This window comes from Miniopterus schreibersii (genome assembly GCF_964146895.1).
Source record: "Miniopterus schreibersii genome assembly, chromosome: 1".
Taxonomy (NCBI): Eukaryota; Metazoa; Chordata; class Mammalia; order Chiroptera; family Miniopteridae; genus Miniopterus; species Miniopterus schreibersii.
The window spans coordinates 201699825-201723191 of record NC_138101.1 but is presented as its reverse complement, the minus strand read 5'-3'; the positions used below and the strand labels follow the sequence as shown (position 1 = coordinate 201723191).

Here is a 23367-nt window from a genome sequence, read left to right as displayed (position 1 = left end):
TCTGAAGATGAGAAGCTGTCCTTCCAGCTCTGAAGTTCTGCCCCTGTCCTCAAGGACCAGCATGGGAGCTGGAGAGAGGAAGGTCACCGAGAAGCCCTGGGGCGTGTGTGCTGCAGAGAAGCAGATGGTGCTGGGCCAGGAAGGGAGCCCCACGTGCCACAGTGCTGCCGGGCACGCCTCCTCCCTCCCAAGGAAACACCTATAAACAGCAGGTCCAGAGGAGTTTAATTCACGAAGCCATGAGTTACAAATTTGAGCTAGAACAGTACTGATTTAAAAATAAAAAGCCCTGGCCGGTGTGGCTGTGGTCAGAGTGTCAGCCTTGGAACCGGAGGGTTGAGGGTTCGATTGCTGGTCAAGGGCACGTACCTGGGTTGAAGGTTCAGTCCCCAGCCCCAGCCGGAGCATGTGCTGGAGGCAGCCAATCAATGTGTCTCTCTCACATCAATGTTTCTCTCTCTCTCGCTCTCTGCCCCCTCCTTCCCCCCTTCCACCTTCTCTGAAAATCAGTGGGAAAAATATCCTCAGGTGAGGATTAACAACAACAAAAGGGCAGCAAAATGTTCCAACAGATGAAGACTGCTCACCAGAAAATATTGCCAAAGGATAAGATGAACATTTCAGCCAAACAAATCCTTCATGAATAAAAAGAGTTAAGGCCGTTGCCCGGCCGGGCGTGGCTCAGCGGTTGAGCGTCGACCTAGGATCCAGGCGACCGGGGTTCGATTCCCGGTCAGGGCACATGCCCGGGGTGCGGGCTCGATCCCCAGTCGGGGGCGTGCGGGAGGCGGCCGATCAGTGACTCTCTCATCACTGATGTTTCTGTCTCCCTCTCCCTTTCTCTCTCTGAAATCAATAAAGATATGCTTAAAATATATATTTTTTTAAAAAAAAGAGTTAAGGACGCAGTTGGATTTATGGAGGAAAGCACAGCACCCAAACACAAGTCTCAGAAGAGAGGGAGCGTTAACGGGGCGTGAGGCCGGGTCTGGCCAACGTGACAGAAGAATCGTTTTGAAAGTTCAGACCTTGACGAAGGCAAGTGGACAGAGCACAGTGAAACAGAGACAGCTGAGGACACAGACAGGGACCCGAGGACAGAGGGGAGAAGACACGAGTCCAACCGCAGGGATCTGGTGCTGCCACGGATCCGAGCAGATGCAGCCCAGTGGCTCCCCGCCCCCCGCCCCTGAGAAGCAATGGAAAAAATATCCTCAGGTGAGAATTAACAACAACAAAACACTAGAGGAGTTCTGCTTCTCTCCACTTAACCACCCCTCTTGCCCTTGGCAACTTCCTACACCTGTGGATTTATCCACCTGTGGATTTATCCACAGGCACCTGCTCCTGAGCTGCTGCTGACCTGAGAGGAAGGCACAGACTTCTTCCGCTTGTGTGTTTTCCCACAAGGACCTTCCTTCCCGAATCAAGCACCCAGAGACCCCCAATGGTGGAGGCCTGGGGAAGTCCTAGGAGTGTCTTCCTCACCTGCCAAACCATACCTGCACTCGGGCCAGCTGGTCTACCTCTCGCCCGGTCCCAGGGAAACACGATGCTGGGCTGTGAGGAGCTCACAAGGTACGGTGACACCACAGGCCTGGAAGGCCACAAACCCACAGGGCTTACTGGCAGCGCCCTGTCCTTCAGCAGGACCCGTCCTCCCAGTCACCCACGCAGATGCCAGGTGTCATCTCTGACTTCTCCATCTGCTGGGCTTCGTGATCCGAAGTTCACTGAGCAAAGTGGGTGTCCCCCCTGCCCACCTTCCATCATCGTCAACCCAAGGCCCTTTCCCTCTGGCTTGGACAGCAAGGCCCAGGCCAGCTGGAGAGCCACTGCTAGCTCACTGTTTTCAGAAGCTGTTGCATGAACCTGTCCTGACTGACCTCAGGGCTTCAGCCCTCAGCTTGGCTCCAAGTCCTGCTCCGAGCAGCCAAGCCAGGAGACATCTTTCTAGTCACCTGCTCCGGAGGGAGTAGGGCCCCCCCAAGAAACAACAGCCGTGGGCAGAGGCCAGAAAGCCAAGTCGGCGTAGCTGGTAGGCTCAGTCCTGGCCACCCTACTGCACCATCCAGAGACCATAGCTGGCACCCTCTGGGGCACATACCTGTAACACCATGTCCTTCCCCTGACCTGCGTATGTGACGGGGAGGGGCGGGGAGGGGTGCCTTCCAGGCTGGGCTGTGGATGCTACAGAAAGAGTCCAGCAGTTGCGTGGTCTGTAGGCTCTGGGCCCACCACAGCTGCCCTGACCCAGCTATGCTCAGCATTGCCCGGAGGAGACAGGTGGGGCAGGCAGGGACTGCCTCTGAAGGCTCGGAGAGCTCTGTCAAGGCCAGCTCCTGTCACATGTGGGGACCCAGGAGAACCCATGGTTTGCGAGAGCTGAATGTGTCCTCTGCAGCCTGACAGTGCCTGCAGTCTGGCTGTCCTGTGCCTTGATGGGCGGGCAGGGCAGGAGCTGGGGCTGGGACTAGGGGCTGGACCTGGGACTGAAGATGGGGTTCAGGGCTGGAGCTGGGGGCTGGGGGAGGGGCAGGGGGAGGAGGTATGGGGAGCTGGGGGCCTGGGAGCAGGACTGAAGATGGGAGCTGGGGCTGGGGGCTGGGGGGTAAGGGCTGGGGGATGGGAGCGGGGGCCTGGGGGATGGGACTGGAGCTGGGGAATGGGGATGGGGGAGCTGGGGGCTGAAACTGGGGGCTAGGACTGGGATTGGGAGCTGGGGATGGTGGCTAGCGATGGAGGATGGGGGCTAAGGATGGGGGATGGGGCTAGGGATTGGGGCTGATGCTGGGATCTAAGACTGGGGCCTGGGCTGAGCTGGAGGAAAGGGTTGGCAGGACATAGCGGCCACCTCCCCTCCCCCAGCAAAGAACCAGGGGCATAGAGAGCCAGGCAGGTGCTTCCTGAGGGCCTAGGGCAGCCCTACCCCTTGTTCCCTGAAAGGGAGACAAGAGGCAGGCCCCAGAGCAGGGGCCTCAGCAGGAAGAGCCTCCAGAGGGGGCTGGGAGTTTGAGGGAGGAGCCCAGCCATGGCCTGTGAGCCACCCCTTACCACGAGCCCTGGAGGGCAGGCTGGGACACCAAGGCTCTCCCAGGGGCCAGGGCCCCAGCCCAGGAGGACAGGGCAGGCCGTACCCTTTCCCTTCACCCACCCACCGGGCTCAGGAGGGTAGCAGCCATGAGGCCATAACCCACACCTCAACCTGCTCTCCCCCAACCCTGACTGTGCCCCTCACTGTACCTGTGACCCCACCCCTAGGGGCATCTCCCATCTCTCCAAGACCCAGGGACAGGAACCTGGGACCCCACTCTGTCTCAAGTCCTTGGAGTCCTGCCCAGAGACCCTGTTCTCCCTGCCCCCGTGGGAGCCCCTGTGGTCCTGCTCACCGTTCCCATGGGCTCCCTAACCCTTTCTCAGCACTCAGGCTTCCCCCCCCTCACACCCCCAGCCCAACCCAAATCTGTCCACACTGGACCAAGGGGAACCTTCTAGAGCGAGACTTTAAGCAAACCCCCCACAGCCTCTTCACTGGGCACTTAGGTCACCTTTAAATGCAGCCACAGCAAACCACCTGAGTTCTCCAGGCACACAACCCAGCCTCTGGATCTTCACTCAGCTGTTCCTCTGCCTAGAGTTACACACATGTCCACTCACATACCCATGTACACATGCACACACAGGTGCACACATGGACGCTCACATACTCGTGTACACATGCACACACATGTGCACACATGGACGCTCACATACTCGTGTACATATGCACACACAGGTGCACACATGTCCGCTCACATACCCATGTACACATGCACACACAGGTGCACACATGGACGCTCACAGTCTCTTGTGTACAGGTGCACACGTACATATGGACACATGTGTGTGCACAGTTACACACACACACACACACGTGGACCTCTCAACATGCTGGGCACTCACCCTCCCTCAGCCGGTGTCCAGGGCACCATCATGACCTCCCAGTCCTCGGGGTTGTGAGGCTGCTTTCATGCCCCGTCTCCCCCCAGCAGAGGCCTGCACCTAAGCCCACCTGTCAAGCTGGCACCCGGCCCCAAGGGGCCTGTGTGCATCTACCTCCCCACACCTGGTGCCCCTCTGAGTCCTGGTACCCAGTCCCAGGCCTGACAGGTGGTGAAGGAGTCTTCCCTCCCCCTCCCTGTGGCCCCCAGAGTGGGGGGAGAGCAGCCCATCAGGTGTGAGAGAGGGGACCCTCTCCCTGCACTGCCCTCCTGAGACCCCTCTCCAAGGACCAGCAGCCCCAGGGGACTGGGAGGGAACCCACCCTTGTGGAGACACAGAGGTTCAGCAGTCACCCCCAGGAGCCCGCGCTTGTGGAGGACAGTGAACAGGTAGAATTAACAAGATGGGACCAGAGAGAGAAAGCAGCCTCTCAGGCTTAGACCCTGACAGACCCCAAGGGGCTGCCCTACAGATCATCCTTGGACTGGGGGTTCCACCAGCCTCTCCCTAGCACAAGGCCTTTTTCCAGCTGAGAACAACCCAAATGTGGGGGGGGGGGGAGCATGAGAGACCCTCAGGCACAGCCTCGAAGTCTGCTCTTATTTCTAAAGAAAAGGGAAGAGCAGCACTGGGTGTGGGGGTCTCCTCTGCTCTGTGCCCCCCCCAAGGGGAGATCTGCCTCCACCCACCTGCCCCGCACTCCAGCCTGGGGGTTTTGGCTGAGCCGGCAACCACAGTGCTAACTGGGGCCACAGTGATTGACAGCTCTACAAAAACCCAGCCGGCGGGGACCCCAGGGCTCAGTGCCAGGCGCTCCAGGGTGTTGGGCAGGGGCGTGAGATGGGGACGCCTTCCAGGCCACGAGGTGGGGGAGGGGTGGGGTGGGCGGTAGCCTGGGTGCTGGGGAGCAGCCTGGTCAGGGGCCGGCAGGGGTGAGCAGGGAACGGGACCTGAGGGACCCAAGCAAGCCGGGTGTCAGGAAGGGTGCCCAAACGCAGACCTGAGGACTGGGGGGGGAGCCTGCCAGGGACAGCGGGTGGGCGGGCCTTTCAGCGGAGCAGGCTGTCCAGCTTCGGGGCTCCTGGCTGCAGGGATTTCTGGGGCCTGGGCGAGGGGACCCTCTCACTGTGCCTATGCTTACTTTGAGCACTGGGGCCAAGGCACCACAGTCACCGTCTCCTCAGGTGAGTCTGCTGTCTGACCAGGGACGGGGGGAGTGTGCCGGATCCAGGTGTAGTGTTTGGTCTCAGATGTGGGACAGGACGGAGGGGGACATTTTTGTGCTACTGGGGCCAGGGAGCCCCGGTCACAGTCTCCCCAGGTAATGACACCCCTGCCTGCCTCCCTCATAGCCCTGGGGTCTGTGTGGCTGTGGGCAGGGCAGCAGGCCTGGCTGGTCCGAGGGCCGAGGCAGGTTTACTTCTGGGGGGGAGCAGGGACTGACTGTGTCACTGTGCAATGCTTTTGATCCCTGGGGCCAGGGGACCCTGGTCACCGTCTCCTCAGGTAGGACGGCTTCCTCTCTCCCCTGTCCTGGGGCTGAAAAGGAATTTCCAGAGATTTTTTGTGCTCTATGCGGGGCCCTGGGGAGTCCCCAGAGGGGAGCTCCTGAGGCTGGTTGGGGACGGGGCCCTTTGCCGCGGAAGGGACAGTGGCCTGGGTGTCCGGGGGCGCGGAGACCTGAGACGGTTCTCTGTGGTGGCCGGCGCCGGGCGGGGGCCCCGGGTTTTTGTACACTGCCTGACGGGGCCCCTGGCAATGTGCTGACTTTGCTAACTGGGGCCAGGGGACCCTGGTCACCGTCTCCTCAGGTAAGACGGCTTCCTCTCTCCTCCTCTGTCTTGGGGCTGGAAAAGGAATTTCCAGAGGCTTTGTTTTTGGTTCTATGGGGGGCCCTGGGGGCTGCTCCTGAGGCCCTTTGGGTGTCGGCTGGGCAGACAGCCTCTGGTCTGGTTGGGGACGGGGGCCTTTGCCGTGGAAGGCAGAACAGGCTGCATGTCCGGGGGCGCGGAGGCCTGAGGAGACGGTTCTCTGTGGCGGCCGGCGCTGGGCGGGGGCCCCCGGTTTTTGTGCACTGCCTAACGGGGCCCCTGGCAATGTGACTACTTCGAGTACTGGGGCCAGGGGACCCTGGTCACCGTCTCCTCAGGTAAGACGGCTTCCTCTCTCCTCCTCTGTCCTGGGGCTGGAAAGGAATTTCCAGAGGCTTTTTGTGCTCTATGCGGGGCCCTGGGGAGTCCCCAGAGGGGAGCTCCTGAGGCGGGTTGGGGACGGGGGCCTTTGCCGTGGAAGGGACAGTGGCCTGGGTGTCCGGGGGCGCGGAGACCTGAGGAGACGGTTCTCTGTGGTGGCCGGCGCCGGGCGGGGGCCCCGGGTTTTTGTACACTGCCTGACGGGGCCCCTGGCAATGTGCTGACTTTGACTACTGGGGCCAGGGGACCCTGGTCACCGTCTCCTCAGGTGAGTCCTTGCAACCCTCTCTCCTCTCTCTCTCTCTGACGGTTTTTGATGCTTTTGGGGGGAAAATGAGGGTGTCTGGGTCTCGGGTCCAGAAGGACTGGGGCCAGCCTGGGGGCTCAGGAAGGGAGCCGTGAGGGGACACGGCCCTCAAGGGCTCGGAGAGGACGACCCAGATCCCTCTCCTCCGGGGCTCTGCAGCCAGGGGGGTCTCTCTGGGGCCTCGGCCACCTTGGCCCCCCTCTGCCCTCACTGGGCACAGCCTGAGGTGGACCTGAGGCCGGAGCCGGGCACCAGATTTTGCCTAAGACCCTGGCCTAGTTGTCACAATGTGACAGCTGGTTAGACTACTGGGGCCAGGGGACCCTGGTGACCGTCTCCTCAGGTGAGTCCTCACTCTGTCTGCACTGTAAGTGCACTTGGGGGATCGGGGTGTCAGGGCTGTATGTCAGAGACGCCGAGGTGTTTTGGAGGTCAGGAAAAGGAGCGTTGCTTGGACGGCCGCATTCCACTTAGGGTGTCAGTTCATGGCCAGGGGCAGGTTGGGGGGAATCGGCTGGTGGAGGGGCCCAGGACCCTCCGGATCATGGTTACGTGGACAGTCGGCTTCCATGTGGCTCCGGGCAGCCTCCGGCAGTGCGGGGCCAGCCCCCCGGTTTTTGTGAGGTGAGAATGGAGGTTGCACTGTTGTGATTACTATGGTATGGAGTACTGGGGCCAAGGGACCCTGGTCACCGTCTCCTCAGGTAAGAATGGCCCTTCTCAGGCCTTTATTTTCTGCTCCTCTTTCCGGGGTTCTCTGGTCCTGGGGACGTGTGCCCGGGGGGCCTGGGCAGGCTGGCCGGGGAGGGCAAGGGCCGGGGCTCCGGGACTGCAGAGCCTCTTGACTTTTTTCTGATGCCTTTCGGAGATTGAAATAATGCCGGCATGTTGGGGAGTCACTGAGCCCCCGAAAGAGGGGCTGCCGGCGTGAGGGGCCACGCCGAGGAGAGGCCCGGACCCCGGCCAAGGGCCAGCGGGGCTGCGGTGGACACCCTCGCGGTCAGAATCAGGTGTTTGCAGAACCAGAAACAGGGCAGGCAGTGAGCTCGGGGAAACGGTGGAGTCAAGTTCTAGGCTAGATTGGATTTGTTTTTCAAGTCCATTACTTTTATACAATTTAATTTAAAAATTGCTAGATTGTATTTAGACTTCTCTATTGGTTAGGAAGAGCCCTGTCCTGGCCGGGAGGGACTTGTGGCCCCCGTCCTGGCGACGGCGGCCCCCGGCCCCTGACACGGCCAAGGCCAGAGGGCTCAGCCCAGGGAGGCAGCTTCTCAGAGAAAACGTTTTGCTCCTCTCAGGAGGCTGACCGAGTATTGAGAGGGCATCTCGGAAATCGTTTCTGTGGAAAGTGGTTAAGACGAGTGTGATTTTAAAATGTGAGAGGTTTTTCGGTATCTTAAATGTTTTAATCTTATTATTTAATAATAATTAGGAATCGTGTTTTTCTGGAGTTGATAGTGGTGCGAATTTGGCCAAAAAGTGGTGACTCGGAACCGTGGGCCCCGATTCGGGGCTGAGTTTCAACAAAGATAAATTAAGCTTATTTTTTTTAATTCGTTGAGGGAAGTTCGGACGCGGCGGAGCTGGCAGTGAGGGCTGCGGGCGCTGCGCACCTGCAGCCAGTGGCCGGAAGCCAGCGGGCCAGAGTCTATTTTAGGAAGCGAGAAAACACGGCTGACAAATTTATAGCTTATGGTTATGAAGAAGTGGTTTCGGGTGGTTTTGCCCACAAATCTAAAAGTGTTGCTCTGAGCAAAACAACACCTGGGTGATCTGAGCTCTAAAATAAGTCACTGACAGAAACTAGGAGTTTCCTTTTTTAAACTGCTTGGGTTTAATTGTTCGGTCCTAGCTTCCCAACGTCTCCTTTGTATTTTTTCAAAGTAAGATGTTTAAGAAATTAAACAGTCTTAGGGGCGTTCATACAACTTTTTTCAATCGGCTGTCCCTTCAGATGGAAATTAGTCTCCCCCTGGGTCCCTGTCCCCAGAGCACTGTTTTTACAACAACCGTCCCAGGTTTTCAAGTTAGTGGTTTTCTCTCTGCAGTAAAGAAACACTTTGATGTTCTGATAGAGTTGCCTGCATTTCAGTATTTTTCAAGACCACTTTTCAAGTATTCCTTTGAGGACAGATTTTAAGTGAGATGTGTGTAATTGTCCTGAATTATTGCAGTGAAGCTGTTTGTCAGGGGATCCAGAGGAGACCAGTCAGGTCTCGAGTCAGGAGGGACCCAGGCATGTTGCAAGGAAACGTTCTGACTTGAACTTGTTCCTGTGGAGGGTCTGAGAGTGGTCCCCGGCCCCAGGCCCCGGGATGCGGAGGTGCAGCGCTGGCTTCTGCCACCTCCCGTGTCCCGAGTGAGTCCCAAGTCGAGCGAGTAGAGAATTTGGAGGAATCGTTGCATGAGAAAGACCCCACGGCACTTTCCAGTGACCCTGCAGACATGGTAAGAGGCAGCCTGCTGCCCACTTGCTGGAGGCAGTTGGTTTGATGGTTTTGCTTCCACCTGAAGGCAGATCTTGAGTGGTTGATGCTCAGCGAAGGCGAGAGGCTTGAGTGATCTCCTTGAGCTGCCCTGGCCTGAGTCCCTCACATTTAACTTTCCCTGAAGAACATTCCAGGGAAACGTGGCAAGTGCTGCCCCATTGCTACCCAGGTATGGGTGGTGTGGCTCAGACAAGCCCCCACTTCTGTTGTCTTTTTGTGACTCGAGGCAGCTTTGGCTTCTGGTCATTGTTGAGCATTAGAAAGTGGCCCGAGCCTCCTAAAGAGCTGTGTGCTCAAGAGCAGGATTCTAGGTGGCAAATTCAGAAAAGCGCATGTCCTGGCCATTTCTAGTGATGATCTATCTTTCTCGAGGGGGAACATGGTTAGAGTCGGGGCCTGGTTGTAGGGATTGTGCCGGGAGGGAGAAACAGCACTGCCGATTCCAAGGCTCCCCACGTCCCGCAAGATGTTTTAATGACTTAAAGCTGCAAGGGAGTATTTTAACCAGGTCGCTGAAGGAGGGTAGTGCTTGGTAGTGCTTGGGAGCCGAAAGCAGGTTGGAGCAGGGGCCGGGGACTGGGAACTGGGGTACCCAGGGGTGAGAGGCAGGAAGAGGCCCAGGGAAGGAGCTGCCCCTGGCCTGAGTCCAGCTGTACAGAACTCCTGGATGAGACAGCTTCAGCTGAGGCAAGCAGGTCTGGTGGTCTGGCCCTTTCTGGCCAGAACCACTGGGCTTTCAGGTCTATCCAGGGCTGCTGCACTGGGCTGCTCAAGGCAGGTCAGAGCTGAGCTAAACTAAACCAGTTTGAACTGAGTTTTCTGAGCAGAGTTGGCCTGGGTGAGCCAGGCTGAGCCGGGTGAGCTGGGCTGAGCTGGGCTGAGCTGGGCTGAGCCGGGCTGGGTGAGCTGAGCCGGGCTGAGCCGAGCCGAGCCGAGCCGAGCCAGGCTGGGCTGGGTGAGCCGAGCTGGGCTGGGTAAGCCGGGCTGAGCTGGGCTGAGCTGAGCTGAGCTGGGTGAGCTGAGCTGGGCTGGGTAAGCCGGGCTGAGCTGGGCTGAGCTGCGCTGAGCTGGGCTGAGCTGCGCTGAGCCGGGCTGAGCCGAGCTGAGCCGGGCTGAGCCGGGCTGAGCCGAGCTGGGCTGGGCTGGGCTGGGCTGAGCTGAGCTGAGCTGAGCTGAGCTGAGCTGAGCTGAGCTGGGCTGGGTGAGCTGAGCTGGGCTGGGCTGAGCTGCGCTGAGCCAGGCTGAGCCGAGCTGAGCCGGGCTGAGCCGGGCTGAGCTGAGCTGGGCTGGGCTGGGCTGGGCTGAGCTGAGCTGAGCTGAGCTGGGCTGGGTAAGCTGGGCTGGGTGAGCTGAGCTGAGCTGGGCTGGGCTGAGCTGGGCTGGGTGAGCCGAGCTGAGCTGGGCTAGGTAAGCCGGGCTGAGCTGGGCTGAGCTGAGCCGGGCTGAGCTGAGCTGAACTGAGCTGGGCTGGATGAGCTGAGCTGGGCTGGGTTGGGCTGAGCTGAGCTGGGCTGGGTTGGGCTGAGCTGAGCTGAGCTGGGCTGGGTGAGCCGAGCTGGGCTGGGTAAGCTGGGCTGAGCTGAGCTGGGCTGGGTGAGCTGAGCTGAGCTGAGCTGAGCTGAGCTGGGCTGGGTGAGCTGAGCTGAGCTGAGCTGGGCTGGGTAAGCCGGGCTGAGCTGGGCTGAGCTGAGCCGGGCTGAGCTGAGCTGAACTGAGCAGAGCTGGGTGAGCTGAGCTGGGCTGGGTGACCCGGGCTGAGCTGGGCTGAGTTAGGCTGTGCTGAGCTGGGCTGGGTGAGCTGAGCTGGGCTGGATAAGCCGGGCTGAGCTGGGCTGAGTTGGGCTGAGCTGAGCTGGGCTGGGTGAGCTGAGCTGGACTGAGCTGGGCTGGGTGAGCTGAGCTGGACTGAGCTGGGCTGAGCTGGGCTGGGCTGGGCTGAGCTGGGCTGGGCTGGATGAGCCGGGCTGAGCTGGGCTGAGCTGGGCTGAGCTGAGCTGAGCTGGGTGAGTTGAGCTGAGGTAGGGTGAGCTGAGCTGGGCTAGGGTGGGGTGAGCTGAGCTGGGTGAGCTGGGCTGAGCTTGGTGAGCCAAGCTGAGCTGAGCTGGGCTGGGGTGAGCTGAGTTGGGTGAGCTGGGCTGGGTGAACCAAGCTGAGCTGAGCTGAATGAGCTGAACTGAGCTGGGCTGAGCTGGGTGAGCTGAGCTGAGCTAGGCTGAGCTGAACTGGGTTGGGTGAGCCGGGCTGAGTTGGGTGAGACAGACTGAGCTGGGCTGGGTGAGCCAGGCTGAGTTGGTAAGCCTGGCTGAGCTGAGCTGGATGAGCTGAGCTGGGCTGGGTCAACTGACTGGAGCTGAGCTGGTCTGGGCTGGGCTGGGCTGGGCTGGGCTGGGCTGGGTGAGTTGAACTGAGCTGAGCCAACCTGGGCTGGGTGAGCTGAGCTGAGCAGAGGGAGCCAGACTGAGCTGAGCTGGGTAAGCTGAGCTGAACTGGGCCGGGCCAAGCTGGGCTGGGTGAGCCAGGCTGGGCTGGGTAAGCTGGGCTGAGCTGAGCTGTGCTGGATGAGCTGAGCTGGGCTGGGTGAGCTGAACTGAGCTGGCTGGGCTGAGTTTAGCTGAATTAGGATGAGCTGAGATGAGCTGAGCTGGGCTGGCTGGGCTGAGCTTAGCTGAATTAGCATGAGCTGAGATGAGCTGACTGGATGTCTGAGCTGTGTAAGCTGAGCTGGGCTGGGTGGCTGAGCTGAGGTAACCACAGTGGCATGAGCTGGGCTCAGCACAAATGGCCTGGGTGAGCTAGCTTATCTCAGTCTACTTTGGTGGTTGCTGTGGGCTGCACTAAACTGGCTGGGCCATGTGGGTCTCTTTGGGCTGAGCTGGCCATGCAGGGCTGTCCTGGCTGACTTGGGCTGACCTCAGTGACCTGGTTGTGCTCAATATGTGTCAAGACTGTACTCGTCCCGCCCGTCACACACACACCGTTCTTTGGAGCCCAGACACACAGGGCTGGCTCTAGTATGGCTGAGCCGGGGTCAGGGAGGGCTGGGCTCACAGGGGCTCATCCTGCTGGCAGCTGCCTAGGGCACACTCACTGTGCTGGGGCTGAGCGTGCTGGCTCCAGTGTTCAGAGGGACCACAGAGCTGGCTTGGGCTTGGGCCGTGCTGAGCCGGGAGCCAGGGTACAGTTGTTCCTGAGTATGGGGAGAGCATTCTTGGGGGAGGAAGGGCCAGATCTGCCAGCTCCAACAAGAAGCATTTTCCCGTCTTCCCAGTCTCAGAGACGGCGTCTGTTTCGGGATGGGGGCTATGGCAGCCTTCCCATACCCCGCAGCTTTGTGCCAGGGCTCTGGCCTTGCCATGACTGCCTGCCACACAGATGGCCAGTCCTTGGAGGCCTGTGGTGGGTTTGGCCCCGGAGGGGCAGCCACAGGGCTATGGGGCCTGACCCCTGACTAGCAGAGTGGAGGAAGCCACCTTCTCACTCCCCTTTCTCTTTTGTCCCTCTCGGGTTCTCAGAGAGCGAATCTGCCCCAAACCTCTTCCCCCTCGTCTCCTGTGAGAGTCCCCTGTCCGATGAGAGCCTGGTGGCCATGGGTTGCCTGGCCAAGGACTTCATGCCCAACTCTGTCACCTTCTCCTGGAGCTATAAGAACAGCAGTGACATCAGCAGCCAGGCCGTCAATACCTTCTGGCCGGTCCTGAGTGAGGGGAAGTACTCGGCCAGCTCCCAGGTGTTGCTGCCCTCCGCTGACATCCTCCAGGGCACAGACGAGTTCGTGACCTGCAAAGTCAAACACCCTAAAGGGCAATCAGATGTGCAGGTGCCCTTCCAAGGTGAGACGGGGTCCCCCCAGCTGAGCGGGTGAGGTGGGTCTTAGCCCGGCCAGGCTGACACATGTCCCCTCTCAATAGCAGTGCAAGACGTTGCCCCCACCGTGAATGTCTTCATCCCGCCCCGGGACTCCTTCTCTGGCACCAGCGTCCGCACATCCAAGCTCGTCTGCCAGGCCACGGGCTTCAGCCCCAAGACAATCTCCGTGTCCTGGCTGCGGGAGGGAAAGCTGCTGGACTCTGGCTTCACCACGGACAAACCACAAGTTGAGCACAAAGGGTCAGGACCCGTGACCTACAAGGTCACCAGCGCACTGACCATCACCGAGAGTGACTGGCTCAGCCAGACCGTGTTCACCTGCCAAGTGGAGCACAGACAGCTGACCTTCCAGAAGAACGTGTCATCCATGTGTCTCCCCAGTGAGTGGCCCTGCCCCTCTGAGGGAGGCTCCCCAGGGAGAAGACTCCCCAACACACAGGTGTCCACTCAGGCCTGCAGACACTGCCCCAGACGAGGCCAGCTACTCCCTGAGCCTTGGCTTCCTGGAGAGGCCAAGGACAGGGAGGGGGCCATGCAGGGCAGCTGGGGGCCACTTTTCAGGTGGGGCTCCAGTTGCCCCTCCATCAGGACCCCAGGGCTCAGGAGAGGTTGAGTAAAGTCCAGTCTCCCCCGACATTTACCCAATCTCACATCCGACCAGTCGCTCACACCCCCTCTCTTGTCTCAGGTACGTCCACCTCCATCCGAGTCTTCCCCATCGCCCCCACCTTCGCCAGCATCTTCCTCACCAAGGTAGCGAAGCTGTCCTGCCTGGTCACAGACCTGGCCACCTATGACAGCCTGAACATTGCCTGGACCCGCCAGAACAAGGAGGAACTGAAAACCCACATCAACATCTCCAAGAGCCATCCCAATGCCACTTTCAGCGCCACAGGGGAAGCCACAGTGTGCGTGGAAGACTGGGAGTCAGGAGATGAGTTCACGTGCATGGTGACCCACACGGACCTGCCCTCACCGCTGAAGCTCTCTGTCTCCAGGCCCAAGGGTAAGCCCCACCCCTCCCTGCCCTTCCTGCTGCCCCAGACCTCCCACAGCAGCCTCCAGGGTCCAGAGATGCCGCCGGCAGGTCCCGGAGCAGCCCTCTGCGTCCCCTGTTGTCGGGAGACGAATCCCACTGCCACCCAATCTGAGCTCATCACCACCTCTCTCCACAGATTTCGCCAAGCACATGCCCTCTGTCTACCTGCTGCCACCCAGCAGGGAGCAGCTGAGCCTGCGGGAGTCGGCCTCCATCACCTGCTTGGTGAAGGGCTTCTCGCCTGCAGACGTGTTTGTGCAGTGGATGCAGAGAGGGCAGCCCATGTCCCCCGACACATATGTGACCAGCGCCCCGATGCCTGAGCCCCAGGCCCCCGGCCTGTACTTCACCTACAGCATCCTGACCGTGACTGAGGAGGACTGGAGCGCCGGGGAGACCTACACCTGCGTTGTGGCCCACGAGGCCCTGCCCCACTCTGTGACCGAGAGGACCGTGGACAAGTCCACTGGTAAACCCACCCTGTACAACGTGTCCCTGGTCATGTCTGACCTGGCCAACACCTGCCACTGACCCCCAGGATGCCCCTCAAGGGTGGTCCCCGGAGCCTCTCGCTGACCTGTCACTGTGTGTGTGCATGTATGCAAACTGGCTGTGTCCACGAGGTGGGATGTTGCATTCTATAAAAATTAGAAATAAAAAGATCCGTTCAAAAGATGCTGGTCCTGAGTGAGCAATGCTCTCGCCTGCTGGGGCCACAGCTATGCTGCCCCATCCCGCAGACCACCCTCCACCACCATCCCCACCGCTGCCTCACCCGCTGGCCTTCCACCCGCCTCTGGAAGCCCTGAGCACCTACAGAGTGCTCACGGCAGACAGAGCCAGTGCTCATCGCTCCTCTACTGCTGCTATGGGCTCACAGGAACACAGGTGTGCAACACACATGCACACATGCACACAGACATACACAGATATGGACACTGGCACACATGCAGTGGGTGTGGGCACACATGTACACAGATGTGTGCGTGCATGCACAGATGTGAACACACATGCACACAGGCAGGCATGCAGTGGACATGAGCACACATGCGCACATGCAGAGACATGCATGCATGCACACAGACATATACATACACTTACAAAGACATGGACACACAAACTCAGGTGCATGCTCATACATGCATGCACACTTGCACATAAATGTACACAGTGTTGCATACATGCAGGCAGACACGTGCGCAGGTATGGACACACACAAAGGCACACATGCACATGGACACAGGCACACACAGACATGCACACACAAGGACATGGACACAGAGACACATGCTGCGGACAGGGGCACATAAACACATGCACATACATGCAAAGACAGGCACAGGCACACATGTGCATGCTCATACACACGTTAATACATACACAGACATACACACAGAGACACACATGCACAAGCATGTGTGCATGCACAGAGTGTACACAGAGAGACATGGAAAGATATTGGCATGTACACACAGCAGCACACATGCACATGGATACAGGCACACACACAGGCATGCACACGTGGACATGGGCACACAGCTAAGAGCGCACACATCAAAAACACGGACACATGCACACAGACACACAGATACTTGCACACTCACACACAAGCGCAGGCATGTACACACAAAGACGCATACATAAGTGTATGCCGGCACATACATGGACACATACACGGACACATACACACAGAGGCACAAATGCACATGGATGCAGAGACACGCATGCAGAGGCACACACCCAGACACATGTACACATGCACACACAGGCAAAGGCATGGACACATGCACACAGAGGTACATGCACACTCATGCGCACATGCACATATGCACACACAGGCACACACACAGACAAGTCATGAACACAGATGTACACTGACATATGCACACACATGGACACATAGGTGTTTTCAAACACATGCACATGCAGACACACATGCATGCATGTACACACACGGACACACACTCACATGGATGCCCACCCTGTGCACCCTGGTCACTTGGTGCCTTTGCAGACACTCCTGCCTCTCTGCACCACGCTTGCTGCAGGGCTTCCTGCCCAAGGCCTGCTTGTCCTCTGTCTCAGCTTGGAGGGGCATCCATGGGACAGCACAGCCAGGACTTTGACCATCCCAGGCCCAGGGCTAAAAGCTCAGAGGGCCACCCTGGGCAGGCTGGCTACAGTTCCTCAGGGACACCCCGGCTGTGTCCAGGCTGTTGACGAAATCAGCAGGGCCCTCACCCATCTATGAACAGAAAAAGTAGGGACGTCCTGGAGGCAGGGAGGCCGTTCTGGCAGGCTCTGCCCTGCAAACACCTGGCCCTGGAAATGGAGGGAAGAGGGACAGTCTGCAGCAGGGAGTGAGGGGCACAGGGGCCCAAGCAGGTCTCCATTCCCAGCAGATCAGAGGGCACTGCCCCTTGGGGTCACTTCCTAGACACCCTATGTTCCTGGCCCTTTAGGGACCTGGGCTCCAGACTCCACTGTATGTGTCTGTCCATCCCAATGTTACTCTCCCCAGAACCTCAGGTGTCTGCCTGACCCCTTGGTCCCAGAGACATATTCTTAATGGGGAAGACAAGCCAGCCAGGGCCCCACATAGCTTCTCACAGGTGCCCTCCACTCCGAGAAGGAGAGAGAGCAGGAGTCCCACTGAGGCAGCAAGGGATGGGTCCCTCAGGCCCAGACATCTACCTGCCCCCACTGCCACCCCCCACTGCAGGTGACAGGAGGCCCCACTCCCAGCTTTGTCACCCCAAGTGGCCCTGGCTGTCCCCCACCCCGTCTAGGAGAGTCCAGGACCCTGGAAGCACTCCACTGGGGTCCCCACTCCCCATCCCAGCGCTGCTGCACCCACCCCCTGTGTCTGTGAACTGCTCTGTCACCACCCCTGCACCCCAGGGCTCTCAAGACAGGTGTCTCTGCCGGGCCACCCGTCAGGCTGTTGGAGGCCCAGCTTGCACTTGGCTCAGGCTGCCCCCCCACCCACCTCTGAGATACAGTCTGCGCTCCGCAGGTCCCCTCCCTGCTGCCCCCTGCTTCTGCCACCCCGCCCTGCCCTCCTGGGGGGCACAGCCAGGAGCTGAGGGCAGCGAGAGGGTGGGTGGCCGGAGGAGGAGGTTTGTCTTCCCCGGCAGAGCTCGAGCTGTGTTCTGTCCCCTGCAGAGGGGGAGGTGAGCGCCGAGGAGGAGGGCTTCGAGAACCTGAACACCATGGCCTCCACCTTCATCGTTCTCTTCCTCCTCAGTCTCTTCTACAGCACGACCGTCACCCTGTTCAAGGTAGCCGGGGGGCGGGCCGGAGGGCAGGGCTGGGGCGCCGACACCCGCTGGGAAGGGTGCCTCACGCTGCCTCTGTCGTCTGCAGGTGAAGTGATCCGCAGGACGGGACCGTGGACGCCAAGGAGACGAAACCGAGAGGGGTGCTCGCCGCCTTGAGCCTAGGGCCCGGGCCCGAGTGGTGGGTCCGCTTGTACTTAAATCTCCCCTGTGCGTCCCCCCGCGCCCAGCGCTGAGAAGCGGCTTCCCTGGACACAGCCCGCGGCCGAGGGCTCTGCCCCCTGTGTTGCTTTGCAATGTGTGCACTTTTTGCCCTGAAATAAATATGTACATTTTATCTTGTGAAATGGCTTCCTCGTGGAGGTTTTTTTCCCCGAAACCACACCCCTGTGTGTTGTGTGAGCCTCTGGAAGGGTGACCCTAATTCCAACGGGTACGAGGGAAAGGGTGGTCCCCTGGACACAGGCCTGGGGTGGGGGCTGATCTGCCTGGTGAGGGAAGCCGGCTGAGCTGAGAGAATGCAGGCCTGGTCTCCCCAACACAAGCTCAGCAGAGCTGGGCTTGGGCTCCGAGCGATCGATCGGTAGGGCCCGCGCTGGGGACTCCGGCTGGGGATGCCGGCAGGATGTGCCGTCACTGTCTGTCGCCGGTCCGGGAAAGCCCAGACACTCCAGGGTCTTGTCCCCGCTCTCAGTGTGTCTGGGGTGTGCCGGTGGGACCCAGGGGGCAGACTGTGCTGGGTGACCCGTCAGGAGTGTGTGTGCATGACCCGGAGAGAGGACAGCAGGGAAAGACTCGATCCACTATGTCACCAAAAGAAGGGCAGGCGGCAGCCAGGCCCAGGAGCAACGGCAGGGTGTGAGGGGCCGGGAGACAGGAGCCATGCAAAGGGCACAGGGGGGCCGTGTCAGGGGCTCAGGGTGGCTATGCAGCGTCCAGGCCAGCTGTGGTGGCCAGGGTCTGAGCAGACGCAGCTCAGGAGCAGGCAGAGACGACGCAGCGGGCCAGGGTCCCGGGAAGTGAGGAGGGCAGGAGGCTGCTGGGCCAGGCTCTGGAGGAGGCACCTCCTGGAGCTCGCAGGGCGGGCGGGCGCGGGGTGTCCGGGGCCTGAGTGTTAGCCTGGCCCTGAGGGCTGACTGTCCCAGACAGAGCTGGAAAAGGGCATGGGTCCCAAGGGAAATCTGTTCCCTGGCTATGGGCTCCAAGTGGACAGCTTCCAGGCTCTGGCTTTGTTTTGGTTAAATGAACGTTGTCCTGGCCCAACCTCGCGGGCTGTGGGGACGCAGGCAATGGAAAAAATCTCCTTGGGTGAGGATTTTAAAAAAACAAGTAGAACAGAATTCAGCCATATCCTCGGCCACTTTACAACAAGGGCCTGCCGTCCTCCAGTCTCCAATGCCCGGGTCCTGTTCCCGGCCGAGGCCTCACCACAGGCACCCTAAAGGTCAGTGTTAGTGACCCTGTGCATGTTTTCTGAGATGGGACAGGCCTTCTCCTCCCCTTCCAGGGCCCACACAGAATCACTGCTTATGTCCACGGTTCTACTGACCTCTTTGGACCAGTTTAGACTTTTTTAAATTCTTTTTATTTTATTTTATTTTTGTTAAGATCTTGCATTGTAGATGTCTCCCATTTTCCTCCTTTTGCCCCCTTCCACCCACCCCAGGCCTTCATTACACTATTGTCTGTGTCCTTGGGCTGTGCATATATGTATGTAAGTTCTTTGGTTAATCTCTTCCCAACCCCCCTCTCGCCTTCCCTCTGAGATTCATCAGTCTGTTCCATGCTTTTATGTCTCTGGATCTATTTTGTTCGTCTGTTTATTTTGTTTATTAGATCCACATATGAGTGAGATCATGTGACACTTGTCTTTCTCTGCCTGGCTTATTTCACTCAGCATAATACTCTCCAGGTCCCTCCATGCTGTCCCAAAGAGTATGAGATCCTTCTTTTTCACGGCTGCGTAGTATTCCATGGTGTGAATGTCCCACAGCTTTTTTATCCACTCATCTACTGATGGGCACTTGGGCTGTTTCCAGATCTTAGCTGTTGTAAATTGTGCTGCTATGAACATCGGGGTGCATAAATTCGTCCTGATTGGTGCTTTGGGTTTCTTAGGATATAGTCCTAGAAGTGGGATCACTGGGTCAAATGGTAAGTCCATCCTTAATTTTTTGAGGAACCTCCACACTGTTTTCCACCAGCAGCCACTCCCACCAGCAGTGCACCGGGGGTCCCCTTTCTCCACACCCTCGCCAGCACCTGTCATGTGTTGATTTGTTGACAGGAGCCATTCTGACAGTTGTGACGTGGTTGTGGTTTCAATCTGCATCTCTGATGATTAGTGACATTGAGCATTTTTTCACGTGTCTCTTGGCATCTGTATGTCCTCTTTGGAAAAGTATCTATTCAGGTCCTCTGCCCATTTTTAATTGGATTGTCTTCCTTTTGTTAAGTTGTATGAGTTCCTTATATATTTTGGATATTAACCCTTTATCAGATGTGTTGTCAGCAAATATGTTCTCCCACACAGTGGGCTCCCTTTTCATTGTGTTGATGGTTTCTTTTGCTGTGCAGAAGCTTTTTAGTTTGATGCAGTCCCACTTCATTTTTTTCTTTCTTTCTCTTGCCCTAGGAGATGTATCGGCAAACATATTACTACAGGAGGTGTCTGAGATTTTGCTGTCTATGTTTTCCTCTAGGATTTTTATAGGATTAGTATCGTGACTTGTATTTAAGTCTTTTGTCCATTTTGAGTTTATTTTTGTGTATGATGTAAGTCGGTGGTCTAGTTTCAGTTTTTTGCATGTACTTGTCCAATTTTCCCAGCACCACTTATTGAAGAGACTGTCTTTACTCCGTTGTATGCTCTTGTCTCCTTTGTCAAATATTAATTGACCATAGTGGTGTGGGTCTATTTTTGGGGGTCTCTGATCTGTTCCATTCATCTATATGCCTGTTCTTGTGTCAGTACCAGCTTTTTTGATTACATGGCTTTGTGGTATAACTTGGTATCTGGTATTGGGATCCCTCCAACTTTGTTCTTCTTTCTCAAGATTTCTGTGGCTATTCAAGGTCTTTTTCGGTTCCATATAAATTTTTGAAGTGTTTGTTCTAGATCTGTGAACTATGCTGATGGTATTTTAACAGGGATTGCATTGAATTTATAGATTGCTTTGGGTAATATGGACATTTTAATAATGTTAATTCTTCCAATCCATGATCATGGTATATTTTTCCACTAGTCTAAATCTTCCTCTATTTCTTTTTTCAGTTTCCCATAGTTTTCCTAGTAAAGGTCTTTTAAATCTTTGGTTACGTTTATTCCTAAGTATCTTATTTTTTTAGTTGCAGTGGTAAATGGGGTTGCTTTTTTAGTTTATCTTTCTGAGAGTTCATTATTGGTATATAAAAATGTCGTTGCCCAGCCGGGCGTGGCTCAGCAGTTGAGCATCAACCTAGGATCCAGGAGATCAGGATTTGATTCCCAGTCAGGGCACAGGCCCGGGTTGCGGGCTAGGCAGCCAATCAATGACTCTCTCATCATTGATGTTTCTATTTCTCTCTCTCTCCCTCCTTTCCTCTCTTTGAAATCAATAAAGATATGTTTTTTAAAAAATGCCGTTGATTTCTGGGTGTTAATTTTGTATCCTGCTCCTTTGCCTAATTCATTTATTAAATCTAGGTTTTTTTGGTGGAATCTTTAGGGTTTTTATGTACAATATCATGTCATCTGCAAGTAATGACAGTTTTACTTCCTCCTTTCCAGTTTGGATGCCCTTTATGTTTTCCTCCTGCCTGATCACTGTGGCGAGGACTTCCAGTACTATGTTAAATAAGAGTGGTGAAAGTGGACACCCCTGTCTTGTTCCTGCTCTTGGGGAAAACTCTTTTAGTTTTTGCCCATTGAGTATGGTGTTGGCTGTGGGTTTCTCATACATGGCCTTTTTATGTTAAGATATGTTCCCTCCATTCTCACTTTGCTGAGAGTTGTTATCAAAAATGGGTATTGGATTTTGTCGAATGCATTTTCTGCATCTATTGATATGATCATGTGATTTTTGTCTTTCATTTTGTTTATGTGATGTATCCTGTTTATTGATTTGTGAATATTATACCAGCCTTGCATCCCTGGAATAATTCCCACTTGGTTGTAGTGTATGATCTTTTTAATGTATTGCTGGATCCAATTTGCTAATATTTTTTGAGGATTTTAACATCTATGTTCATCAGGGATATTAACTTGTAATTTTTTTTTTCTTGATAGTGTCTTTATCTGGTTTTGGAATTAGGATGATGCTGGCCTTATAAAAAGAGCTTGGAAGTGTTCCTTCCTCTTGAATTTTTTGGAATAGTTTGAGAAGGAGAGGTGTTAGTTCTTTGAATGTTTGGTAAAACTTGCCTCTGAATTCATCTGGTCCAGCACTTGTTTGCTGGTTGTTGTTTTTATTGTTGCTTCAATATCATTAGTTTTCATTGATTGTTATCAGTCTATTCAGGTTTTCTGATCCCTCCTGATTGAGTGTTGGAAGACTGTATGTTTTCAGAAATTTGTCCATTTCATCCAGGTTGTCCAGCTTGGTGGCATGTAGTTGCTCAAAGTATTTTCTTACACTCTCTTTGTATTTTGTTGGGTCAGTTGTTACTTCACCTCTTTCATTTCTGATTTTATTTATTTGGGTCCTCTCTCTTTGTTTCTTGGTGAGTTTGACTAAAGGTTCATCAATCTTGTTTATCGTTTTGAAGAACCAGCTCTTGGTTTCATTGATCTTTTGTATTAATATTTTAGTCTCTATGTCATGTATTTCCACTCTGATCTTTATTATTTCCTTCCTTCTACTTACTCTGGGCTTTTCTTGTTGTTCTCTTCCTAATTCTTTTAGTTGTAGGGTTAGAGAGTTTATTTGAGATTTTTCTAGTTTCTTTTTTTTTTTCTTCAATATATCTTTATTGATTTCCAAGAGAGGAAGGAAGAGAGAAAGAGAAATAGAAACATCAATGATGAGAGTCATTGATCGGCTGCCTCCTGCACGCCCCTTACTAAGGATCAAGCCCACAACCTGGGCATGTGCCCTGACCAGAAATTGAACTGAGATCTCCTGGATCCTAGGTCGATGCTCAGCCGCTGAGCCATGCCAGCCGGGCTCTCGTTTCTTGAGGTAGGTCTGTAGTGCTATGAACTTCCCTCTCAGGACTGCTTTCACTATATCCCATAGATTTGGGGCTGTTGTGTGTTCATTTTGTTTCCAGAAAGTTTTTTATTTCCTCCTTGATCTCATTGGTAATCCACTCTTTGTTTAATAACATACTATTAAAACTTCAGGTGTTTGAATGTTTTTAGTTATTCTATTGTAGTTGATTTCCAGTTTCATGCCATTGTGATCCAAGAAGATGCATTATATGATTTCAATCTTCTTGGACCTGCAGAGACTGGTTTTGCGTCCTAACATGTGGTCTATCTTTGAGAATGTCCTGTGTGCACTTGAGAAGAATGCATATTTTGTAGCTTTGGGGTGAAATGTTCTGTAAGTGTCAATTAAATCCATCTGATCTAGTGTGCCATTGAAGGTCGCTGTTTCCTTGTTGATTTTTTTGTCTGGAAGATCTATCCAGTGATGTCAATGGGGTGTTAAAGTCCCCTAGTATGACTGTATTGCTGTCAGTCTCTCCCTTAAAGTCCTCCAGAAGTTTTAAATATACTTAGGTGCTCCTATATTGGGTGCATATATGTTTGCAGGGGTCATATCCTCTTGTTAGATCAATCTTTTTAGTATTATGTGGTGACTTTTCTTGTCTCTCATTATGGTCTTCATCTGAAGTCTATTTTGTATAATAGGAGTATTGTTACCCCAACTTTTTTTCTTTTCCATTTTCACAGAATATTTTTTCCATCCCATCCCTCTCATCCTGTGTGAGTCTATTGTTCTGAGGTGGTCTCTTGTAGACAGCATATATTGGGGTCCTGTTTTCTTATCCATTCAGCTACCCTACGTCTTTTGAATGGAGCATTTAATCCATTTACATTTAAGGTTATTATTGATAAGTACTTGTCTACTGCCATTTGATTCTTTATGCCTATGTTTCTCTCTCTCTTTCTACTTCTAATTATAGCAGTTCCTGCAATGCCTGTTTGGTGGTGATAAACTCTTTTAGCCTTTTTAGTCTGGGAAGCTCTTCATTTCACCATCAAGTTTGAATGATAGTCTTGCTG

The 23367-nt window shown here is 55.5% G+C and overlaps 3 gene segments (V, D, J or C); all 3 read left to right on the top strand.

The window, feature by feature from the left end:
* The window catches only part of LOC308546863 (immunoglobulin heavy constant mu-like), a 512225-nt gene extending 494725 nt beyond the window's left edge, over positions 1-17500 (top strand). Inside the window, exons 2-8 of the C gene segment in view lie at positions 7148-7184; positions 12485-12802; positions 12884-13219; positions 13528-13845; positions 14015-14347; positions 17044-17159; positions 17245-17500.
* The window catches only part of LOC308547045 (Ig alpha-1 chain C region-like), a 229176-nt gene that overhangs the window by 146721 nt on the left and 59088 nt on the right, over positions 1-23367 (top strand). Inside the window, exon 2 of the C gene segment in view lies at positions 5418-5487.
* LOC308546874 (immunoglobulin gamma-1 heavy chain-like) overlaps positions 1-23367 on the top strand; it is a 540757-nt gene that overhangs the window by 486152 nt on the left and 31238 nt on the right. The window contains exon 3 of the C gene segment in view: positions 6760-6823.